The following is a 5,666-nucleotide window of genomic DNA, read 5'->3' as shown; positions in this document are numbered from 1 at the left end:
TTTGGACATGGAAACCTAACTATAATTGCAATACTGTTGTTTAGTGGCTTAGTCCTGTCTGACTCTTTGCAACCTGGTGGACTGTATCCCGCCAGGCTCCTCTGTCCATGGGGATTCTCCAGGCAAGAACACTGGAGTGAGTTTCCATGCCTTCCTCCAGGGGATCTTCCTGACCCGGGGATCAAACCTGCATCCATGTGGAAGCTGGAGCTGAAATACCAGTCCCATCCCCCAGCCAAAGTGAAATGAATTAGGCCGCTTTTATCTGCTGGTCTGTGCCCAGCACTGGCTCCACCTTGCATCTGGACAGTGTCCATCTTCCCGCTGGCCAGAGCAGGAGAATTCTTCCAGCTTATAAGGATCAAGACAGGCTAGGGTAGGACATTAAATTTCCAGACTGAGGCCTCTGAAATCTGCCCTGCAGACCATTCTCTAAATAGAACCATTTCATTGGCAGGAAGCAAGAGAGCAGCCAGGGTTTATTGGCTGGAAGCCTCTTGGTGATGCCAAAGGTCCCAACCTTCAGAGGAGTTCCTGACAGTGTCCTAAGAGTCCACTTCTGCCAACTCTGAAATTTGGGACTTGGAAGGGGTCCCCAAGGTCATCTGCCTCCTCATTCCTTCTCCAACCTGCCTCAGAGGAACATTAGTTATTTAGTGTTAGCCGCTCAGTAGTGTCCCAGTCTTGGTGACCCCATGGACCGTAGCTGTCCAGGTTCCTTGTCCATGGAATTCTCCAGGCAAGAATACTGGAGTGGGTAGCCATTTCCTCCCCCAGGGGGTCTTCCTGATCCAGAGATAGAACCCAGGTCTCCTGCATTGAAGGCAGATTCTTTACCGTCTGAGCCACCAGGGATGTCAGAGGACTGAGTGTCTCTTATTTCCCTTGATATTCTGAGAAGATGTTCTAAACTTCTCTCCTAATCCATTTTTGGCCTTTTCCATTAGGCAATTCTTTTTCATGTCAAACTGGTTTTTAGCAGTCATGTGATTTTAAAGCATGTGGTTACATTCATGCAGCCTATCAGAGACAAGATCAGGGAAACTTCCAGGAAGATACATTTCCTCCTGCCCCATTTAGCAGGGCTATTCTGGTCTGGGAGTTGGGGGAGGCGAGGATTCTATCATTGAACCACCAATGTCTTAGAGGCTATTCTAGTCTGAGCTGGTAATTGCAAAACAATGAACTCTGAAAGTAAATAGCCAGAGTCCTCATTTGATGAAGATGTTTTTTCCTTTAAAGTTACTCCCAAAACCACTACAATACTGTAAAGTAATTAGCCTCCAATTAAAATAAATAAATTGATTTAAAAAGTTACTCCTAAGGGTTTCCCTGGTGGCTCAGATGGTAAAGAATTTGCCTGCAATGCAGGAAACCTGGGTTTGATCCCTGGATTAGGAAGATGCCTGGAAGAAGGCATGGTAACCCATTTCCGTATTCTTGCCTAGAGAATTCCATGGACGGGAGGAGCCTGGTGGGCTCTAGTCCATGGGGTCGCAAAGAGCTGGACTTGGCTGAAGTGACTTAGCACACACACACGCATGACCAAGCAGGGGATTCCCCAGTGGCTCACGGGTAAAAATTCACCTGCAATGCAGGGGACAGAGGAGATGTGCGTTCGATTCCTGGGTGGGGAAGATGCCCTGGAGAAGGAAATGACAACCCACTCCAGTATTCTTGCCCGGAGAATCCCATTGACAGAGGAGCCTGGCAGGCTATAATCCAAAGGTCTCAAAGAATCGGACATGACTGAGCGACTGAGCACGCACATAATGCCCAAGCTTTCCTCCCAAGCATAATGACCAGTCAAGTGAGACTTGGCTCCAAACCCCGTGGGTCTGAGCCTTTTTCCCATCACAATAGGATTAGAACGTGCTTAACTTCTGTTACCACTATTGGGACCAGATTTGCTTTCTCACCACTGAATCCCTTTTAAGAATGGCCAAGGGCCTGTGGGATTTATCATTTATCACTTCTTTCAAGGGTTTTGACTCTGATCTGGGGATAATTCGGTGTGTTTGAAAGAGGAATAAGCTTTTTGTCTAATCCAGGGAACAAAGTACAGAATCCAGCAGCCGGAAGTCCAGGGTTTATTTTTCTTAGGCAAACCCGTGAATTTATCATCACTTCAAGGGAGAAACAAAGACGGGGATTCAGGAAGCTGGTCCCAGCTGTCAGCCACTCATTTTTAGGAATTAAAACAGAAGAACAAACGACCACCAGGCTGATGAAGTCCTGGTGAGCCTGATCCTGTCCCAGCAGACAAGAGGAGACAGGCATCCCTCATCGTGGGCTTGGGTTGTGAGAACCTTCCTGCCCGGGTCCCAGCTCCCAGGCCCAAGGCCTGGACTGGACCTTCTACCTTAATGAGCTGCTGATGTGCTGCAAGGACTTAATGTAGCACCAGAAAGGGAGGACAGGCTGTCAGACCTCTGATTACCCTTCTGAGGAGGTTTAAGAGCTTAAGACGAATCAATGAAAAATATGTGCATTTCAGCTCCACTCAGAAGCTGCGTGGATTTACCCCCAGACAAAAAACTACGGACTTTTCTTGAACTTTAACGGGTAGATGGCAGTATCTGAAGTTGAGCTCTAGCCAGGATGATATTTTATTATTTCTATGATTACTGATTTTCATAAATGTAATTCCCCCATATGTTTCTGGCTTATGCTAATGACATAATGTGCCAAAGTGCTATGCATTTTAACCCATTGTTTCAAATGCTGCTGCTGCTGCTGCTAAGTCACTTCAGTCATGTCCGACTCTGCAACCCCAATAGACGGCGGCCCCCCAGGCTCCTCTGTCCCAGGTATTCTCCAGGCAAGAACACTGGAGTGGGTTGCCATTGTCTTCTCTGATTGTTGGTTTAATATTATTGGTTTAAAATACCTATTCTAGGGCTTCCCAGGTGGCGCAGTGTTAAAGAATCCACCTGTTAATGCAGGAGACACAAGAGACATGGGTTCAATCCCTGGGAAGATCCCGTGGAGGGAGGAAATGACAACCCACTCCAGTATTCTTGCCTGCAGTATCCCATGGACAGAGGAGCCTGGCAGGCTACAGTTCATGGGGTCTCAAAAGAGTCAGATATGACTGAAGCGACTAAACACACGCTCATATATAGAGCAACCCCTGAAGAAGTTATTAACTTGGCAGCTTCCAGGTTGGACAGGCAGGGAAAATCCTTAAGAATCTTTGAGTCTATCAAGGAAGCTTCTCGGAGTGCCGTTGCACTGCACACCTCAGGGACACCATGCGGACAGAAGGAAGTGAAGTTGCGCAACATGGTGGCCTTGGCCTCCCAGTATGTGTGGGACTTCAAAAGCCGCTTGAGCAATGGAAGAGAGAGAGGAAAAAAAGATGGAAAGCAAGTGAGATCATCTGGAGTATGTATACTCGTGCAGGTAACTCACAAATGAATGAGGGAAGCTTGTCTGTTGATAAAGGAGAAAGTACCTCCTCTCAACTCACTTTGGTCAGAACTTTTGCAGAGTTCCAGGACCAGATTTCTGGGAAACAATTTCAGTCTGCAACTAGGACCGAAGAGGAGAAGGTAAAGAAACGGGAACTGCTTTCCTTGGAGTAACAGAGGCCAAAAGTATGACTCAACAACGTGATCAAACCCAGGAAAGGTCATTTTCCAGACTCTGGTGACCAGCTGTCCTTTAACTCCCATGGCTACAAAACAAGTTTTTAACTCGTGGCAATTTGTGACTCATTTTAGAAAGCTGTTCTGCCTGGTTGACCCCATACCAGTGTATTTATACCCAAGTGAGCTCCTTAAAAGGATTGGAGGAGGCCGCATTTGAACTTTTTCAACAAGCAAGCAGCTAAAGAACACTGAATCCAGACCACTAGGTTGCCGAGGTTTGTTGAAGAGGAAGGAGCTTTGGTCGCATGTAAGTCCTATCTGTTCACTGTACAGATGCAAACTCAGAGCTTAAGAGGTAAAATAACCACACTGAAATCACGTAACTAAGTGGCTTTACTTTATTTTCTTCCCAGAAAGAAAGCCCAAATCATTCCAGGATTCTTTATTTGATATCCATGAACCCCTATTATGAGGTCCCCAAATCCCCTTGAATGTGTGTGTAAAATTTCATGTGTCTCTGCAAGTCTGCTACTAAGTGGTTTACACCAGGGCATCTGTACTGGGTATTAACATATCCCAACGCCTCCATACTGGTTCCAAATCCTACTAATGCCCCCAGAATCCCAGCTGTTCTGGTCTCTCTCTAGGAACCCTCCAGATGTCTGCGTAATGTGGCAAAAAGCTAGTGTCTGGCTCCACTGGGGTCCTTTAGGACCCTTCCCTGTGCAGAAGTGGGACCTTGCTCCATGTTTAGCATTTAAAAAAGTGACCGTGGTGTGTGTGCTCGTGTGTGCATGCCCATGTTTGCACTTTTCTGCAATGGGGCCATATAGAAGCTTCAGTTAGTTTTCTCAAGAGGTCTTTGAACCCCCAAAGATGGGGACCCATGGTGCCAAGACTATAATTTCATTATGACTCTGGCTCTGTTCCCAGTGCCTAATAGCAGACTCAGGTCTCTGAATTCACATGTAGCATGCCTTGCCAAAATTTCCAGAAAGGGTCTGGCAAGTCAAGAGTTCAAAAACAGTTGTATGTATGCAAGTCGCTATTCCTGTGGTCTTCTCCCACTGGGACTGATGGGGAAGTGTAAGGAGTCCTGGGTTACCAGTGAAACATATTTGATCATATTTTTTTCCAGTAAACATTTATTTGCAGCTGAGAGATCTTTTCAGCTATAGCAAGACCATGTGCCTGTCCAGGAAATGGACACAGACAGGGCATCATGGCAAAAATTCTGCATCAGAGGTCTGTCTCCTATTTGGAAAAACATCAGGGCAATCAGGAGCCCAGTTGAACACAATTAAATATATATTTAGCACATTTGGGGGGTGTTAGAATGGAGAAGTTTGAAGAATCAATCGTCATAGACACGTATTATTCTCCTGCTATGTGTCAAGTCTTTGGTTAGACTCTAAGAATGAGCTCTGGATTCAGAACTGAACAGATTTAAAATGCATCTGGGCTGAATTCCTTATTTAAGAACAGGGAAACTGAGTAGGTTCCCTTGGTGACTCAGACAGTAAAGAATCTGCCTGCAATGCAGGAGACGCAGGTTTGATCCCTGGGTCAGGAAGATCCTCTAGAGAAGGAAATGGCAACTCACTCTAGTATTCTTGCCTGGAGAATTCCATGGACAGAGGAGCCTGGCGGACTTCAGTCCATGGGGTTGCAAAGAATAGGACATGACTGAGTGATAAACGTATGCAGACTGTCTAGTGTTCTTTGTCTGGAATTTTGGGACATTAAAGAGACTTAAAGGTGAGTTCCCTGAAGGTCCAGTGGTTAGGACTTGGTTCTTTTTCTGCCAAGGGCCCAGGGTTCAATCCCTGGTCAGGGAACTAACATAATGCACGCCGAGTGGCATGGTCGGAAAAAAAAAAAAAAAAGGAGCGAGAGAGAGGGAGAGAGACTTAGAGATTACCTGGTCCCAACTTCTCCTTATATAGATGAGAAAACTCATTTGCCAAGGCAAGCACAGCATATCGGGTGAAAAATCAAAGAAAGAACTGCAGCTTAGTCCCTCTGGTTCTCTGAGTAGTTCTCTTTGTCACACTCTCATGGGATCCTTTCCTG

General features: G+C 46.2%; 1 non-coding gene across 1 annotated transcript; it reads left to right on the top strand.

Annotated features, from left to right (window-relative positions):
- Positions 1-5,357: 5,357 nt before the first annotated feature.
- Positions 5,358-5,431, top strand: TRNAK-UUU (transfer RNA lysine (anticodon UUU)). The gene has a single exon. It is a non-coding gene; the product is annotated as a tRNA-Lys (tRNA).
- The last annotated feature ends 235 nt before the right edge of the window (positions 5,432-5,666 follow it).

Source organism: Ovis canadensis, chromosome 3, assembly GCF_042477335.2.
Source record: "Ovis canadensis isolate MfBH-ARS-UI-01 breed Bighorn chromosome 3, ARS-UI_OviCan_v2, whole genome shotgun sequence".
Lineage (NCBI taxonomy): Eukaryota > Metazoa > Chordata > Mammalia > Artiodactyla > Bovidae > Ovis > Ovis canadensis.
The sequence above is the reverse complement of the archived record's forward strand: the minus strand, read 5'-3'. Positions and strand labels throughout refer to the sequence as shown.